Here is a 6,000-nt window from a genome sequence, read left to right on the forward strand (position 1 = left end):
TGGAGGAACAGCAGTAGCAGCAGCAGGATCTACAGACTCCTCAACCATAGTATCACTTGTAGAAGAGGGAGGAGGAGGTGCAACATCGGAAGGCTCAACCCTAGGACGTTTAGAGCTAGCTCTCATCTGAGCAGCTCTCTGCTTAAGAAAGATGACACTTATGGGAGCTATGATATGGACAGGCTCAGAAGCCGAAAACTCAACTAAACCTAGATTTAAAAGAATTCGGTGAATAAAAATAGGGAAGAAGAGAGCATGAGCAGTAGAACTACTCCTATGAACCTTAATCAAAGAGTGAATGAAAAGATGAGGAAAGCTTATAGGAGCATCAGAAACAAGAGCATACAAAAACGCACATCTCTCCAAATGAATGGTGTGCAGATGAGAGATAGGCCAAATGGAATGGCAAGAAATCCGAAAAAAGAGATAATAAGTCTTGGTCAACTTGTGGGAGGTGATTCGAGGATCGGAACCCCACTGGATAGAAGTACCAGTAATAAATGACATAATGTCATCAAGGGGTGGAGACTCATCATAAGGATAAACCGGATGCTGGACCAATGGCACCCCAAGGGCATTAACCACTACCGAAGGGGTAATGGTGTACCCTACACCTCGTACCCAACTCCTCATTAGAGTGTTGGCATCATAGTAGTGGACAGAGAGGTTCGAATAGAATTCTCTAATCAAGGTAGCCGGAGGAGGATGAGAAATTTCCAGCAGAGGAAGCCAACCCCTACGCTCAAAGTTTCTCCTAATCTCACCATCTAGCTCATCTAATAGAACCTTTCGCTCAGCCCAAATGTTTCTCTTAAGGTTAAGCTTCTCAAAGTTTTCTTGGTTTTTCTCACTCAAGAACCTCTCACTATCAAAGGTGGGGGAAGGAGAAGAAGTGGAGGTCCTATTAGCTCTAGTCTTCCTAGGCATGATGCTAAGGAAAGGACAAGACAAACAGAAAAGAACCAAAAAGGAAACAAGAAAAACCAAGGGCAGATTGCAAGTTAGCATAAAACAATATAGAAAATAACAATCTATATGATGCATGAACAGTATAATCAAATGATGCATGCCCTAATATAGTGAGAATAAGTTCAATTTAACTTTAAAATCACAAAATTGGCTTGAGCATAATCAAATGATGCATGAACAGTATAATCAAATGATGCATGCCCTAATATAGTGAGAATAAGTTCAATTTAACTTTAAAATCACAAAATTGGCTTGAGCATAGAGTTTATATCAAAAACTCCAAAATTTTGAAAAACCACTTGTACAATTTTCAAGAAATTGACCAATTGATCATTACACAAGATAGATAACACATTATAATGATAAAATGAATCAATCTAACAAGCCAATTTCATCAATTTAAACCAAATTGAATAAAAACCCCAATTCAGGTATTTTCAAGCCCTAGAAAATTAAAAATTCCCAATTCATCAAATTGATCAAATTAATTCACATAGAACAATTTTATAACATCCCACAATAAAAACCCACTGATCAATTGTGAAAGAAAAAGCTTAAATCATCAAAATCCCCAAAATTTTCAAGGTCCAAAAATATCCCTTAAATGCATGAAAAAATGCATGAATAATGAAAATACATTGAAAAAGAAGGGTAAAAAGGTCTTCCTGGTGTATGAAGACAAAAACCCTTGAAGAAATTTTGAAGAAAACGACATAAATCTTGCTAGGAATCTTGGACCGATCAAATAGAGAGAGAAAAGAGTTTTTGAAATAGTTTGAAAGTGACAAAACACGTGAGAAACAAAGGTTTTAAAAAACTCTCTATATGACTTTCGATTGATCGAAAATTAGATTCGATCGATCGAAAATGCCTTCGATTGATCCAAAACCAATCGAGCATTGATCAAAACACACAGAGCCAAACCAAAATTTTAATCGCAATTTCGATCGGTCGAGAAACAGGTTCGATTGATCGAAATTCTGGAAAAACGAATTTTTTGAAAAACAAAACAATTTTATGCAGAAACTCCTCAAAGCATAGTATTTTTTAAATAAAATGCATGAGTATGAGATGAAATGCTTTTCAAAAACACTTGTTTTGAACCTAGTTTTCCCAAAATTAAAAATTTCAAACAATTCTCCTTAAATTCTCAGGCTTCATACACATTTTGGATAAAATTTAAGGAATTTTCAAACTTCGTTCGCTAAACCAAAATCATACACAATAACATGTACAAAGTTTAGCAAAGAGTAACTTGCGTAGTGTGTATAACTAGCAAAAACTTGAGTTATATGTGAGGTGATATGTAAATAGAAATCAAGCACAATTTCTACAAAATTCACCACATAGATTTGAAAGAGACTATCACTTAAAGAGTTACATCATATAACTCTCACATCTCCTAGAATAAAAGCTTGCAATCATGTAAGTTTCTTGATTTGCCTTATATTGTACATACAAATTTTATTTGATCAGAAACTTATTAATAATAGTCGGGATAATGTACACATCAATTTTATTTGATTGTGAAGTTATTAACGCCCAATAATGTACACACCAATTTTAGCATTTAAACCGAGGCTACACCTTATGTTCTTTTTGTGCATGTGCTACATTTTCTTGAGCACAAAATCTTACGATATGCACTAAGGTGTTCATGATTGGCTAGTAAACAGTGGTGAGATAGTTATTTATGCCTTTCTCAATAAGTTCAAGTCCGACAATCAAAAGCATGTGACTTCAAGATCAAGATCATGTGATCAAAAACTATAAACATCGTCCCACACAACATGTATTACAACACTTCAACTAGTAAAGTGCAATAAATAAGCTCATCCAAGCTAAACAAAGTACATAAACATGTTATGTAAAAATAAATTGGCCAACCTTGATTTTAAATCCAAGAAAAATAATGCAAAACACATTTTGCTTCTTTTTTGCTTCCTTTTTTATTTTTTATTTTATTATTATTATTATTTTTTATTTTGAAAAGAAGAAACAAAATCAATCCTAGAATGAAATGCATGAGTGTTATGCAATGCAAATCCTAGAAACAAAAACAAGGAGAAACAAAAATAACAAAGAAGAATGGTCACCAAGAATAGAGCGGTGAAGCACAAGGACCATGTCAGAAAGACTCAATTAGATTGAGGTTTTTGCATCCAAAACTTTTAGATGCACCTTGAGCATTGGAGTTCTTATTCACATTAGAATTCTGAACAACTCTAGGATTTGAATAAAGGTTTAAAACCTTTACCAACTCACTAATGAGTATCATAGGATCTTGTGCTTGAGGCACAGATACTTTTGGTTTATTTGCTCGCTTAGTAACTTGCAACTTGAAATAGTTTGGATGAATGTGCCCAGACTTTCCACAAAAATGACAAACCCATGCAGGCTTATCATGCAACTTGCCCTTAGGAGGGTTAGGAGTCTTAGGTTTAGATTCTTGAAGATCAACCCTAATTTTCCTAGATGGTGTAACTTTAACAGATTTAACAACCTCATTCACAGAAGGTTTGACAACCTCACTCACAAGGGGTTCAGAAGAAGGAATAAAGTTTGTGGAATGGGGTTCAGGTACAGAGATGCTTTCTACAAAACCTAACCCAGTTTTGTCAGAGGGAGACTTTTGAACACTCAGCATGTGATTAAGTTTGGAGCTTGCAGACCTATTAGTTTGTTCTCTAGCAGCAGATAATTCAAGTTCCAAGTTCTTAACTTTATCAAGCAAAAGCATGTTCTCAGTCTTCACATTATTCAACAATTCATTAGCATCAAACAAATTCACAAGCAAAATTTTCTTTTCAAGTTCAAGAGATGCAATTTTCTCTAATCCTAGAACAACACTCATAGCATCTTTTGCAGCAACTTTGCAAAGTTTATTGTAGGCTTCTTGTAAATCTACATCCTCAGAGAGTTCCCCATCAGAAGGGTTCTCCTCAACAGCAACACTTTCATCAACTACAGCAGTAGCAGTGAAAGCAATGAAGTTTCCATTCTCATCACTACCAGACTCATTGTCAGAAACTTCATCATCACTAAAGGTTACAGCCATAGCCTTACCCTTAGACCTCAAGAATGTTGAACATTCAGATATCACATAACCATATCCTTGACACCTAAAACATTGTTGACCCATAGTATTATTAGAAGGTTGACCTCCTTTTTCTTTAGGTTTTTTAGTGTTATTAACCTTAGTGGGGTCATTCCTTCTAAAATTTCTAGGTTCAGCAGTGTTCTTACCTCTTGTTCTTCTGTTATTATTCCTAAGAAAGTTTCTAAAGTTCTTGGCAAGGTAAGCAATCTCTGTAACAGAGAGCTCATCATCAAATCCACTCACATCAACATCATCAACAGACTTAAGAGCCATTGATTTGGATTTGCTAGTCTTAGGTAGGTCCAACTCATAGGACTGAAGAGATCCTACAAGTTCATCAACAGGGATGGAGTCCACATCTTTGATTTCAGTGATGACAGTCACTTTGGGTCTAAAATCTTCAGTGAAAGATCTAAGAATTTTCCTAACAATTTTAGGTTGATCATAGATTTCACCCAGATTATAAGCAGAATTAACAATATCATTAAGTTTAGCATAGAATTCATCAAAAGATTCATTATCAGACATCTTAATGCATTCAAATCTAGAAGTTAATTGCTGAAACTTATTAATTTTAACAGCCTTTATGCCTTCATGCATAGTTTGGAGGATATTCCAAGCAGTATGAGCAACCTCAACATTAGAGATTCTCTTAAATTCCTCAATAGAAACAGTATTAAAAATAGCATTCATAACTTTGCTATTGAAAGCGGCTGCTTCTTTTTGAGAAATTTGCCACTCACTAATAGGAGTAGTGGGATTCTCCCATTCGCATTCAATGGAGTTCCAAACTCTCTCATCAATAGATTTCAGGAATACTTTCATCCTTATTTTCCAATAAGTATAGTTATTCCTATCAAAGTGAGGTGGAATAACAAGAGAGTGTCCGTATTCCATAGCAAAGGATCTACAACAACAGAGCTACTTGCTCTGATACCACTTGTTTGTTTTTAGACCCCTTAAAACACAACCAGATTAACTTAGTTATTTAGCTAAGTGATTAACTTAGGTAAATTAACAAATCTAGGTTAACACAAATATATCATATCAATATAAAGTGTGGAAAATAAAGAATACAAAGATATGATGACCCAGGAAAACCAAATCGGTAAAAACTTGGGGAGGATTTAACCTAGCTATTCTCAAGGTAAAACGAATTCACTATGAAAGAATTGAAGTTTACACAATAGCGACTTAGACCACTAACATCCTATTGCTATCTCGAGTAGGAAACTTACTACCATGACCACGTGACAGTTCTGAGTCCACGAACTACTTCTTTCTTGAATTCACAGCAAGTACAAGCAGCTCCGCTTGTGTATCTTTAAGCTCTTATTATAGCAACTGAATCGATCACCAAGTTTTTGACATAATCTTGAATCTTGGAAACCATAAGTATGTGTGAAGGCAACCACCTCTTCATCTCACAAAAGATTCACACACATAACATAATGAGTAACCAAAAACGTGGCTAAGGTTTTCCCTTTTATACTTAAGACAAAACATAAAACCCTACACATCAAACGGGCTTAGGCTGAGTTGGAAAATTCTGCAGAAAAACAATCTGCACGAGTTTCGATCGATTAAGTCTAATTCTCGATCGATCGAGCTAGGAAGATTCACATAATAAATCTTGCAGCTACTCGATTTCAACTTTACATACAACTACATACTTTGAGCAAGACTAAATAAGACTAAAACGTTTTGATTATGGTTTGCCAACAATACAAATTGAAGTTCTAATACATTTAAACCTAAAGTCTTAGAACCCAACATTAATTATTTGGATTGGAATTTGAATCGGGTAGCTTTTGCATGTACAAATAATATTTTACTAAGAATTTTGTATTATCATAAATGTTTGAAACAGTGACTTATAAACGCCCCAAATCTGCTACAAATGGTCAAATTAATTGTTAGGTTCTAAAGAT

This window comes from Quercus robur, chromosome 10 (genome assembly GCF_932294415.1).
Source record: "Quercus robur chromosome 10, dhQueRobu3.1, whole genome shotgun sequence".
NCBI lineage: Eukaryota > Viridiplantae > Streptophyta > Magnoliopsida > Fagales > Fagaceae > Quercus > Quercus robur.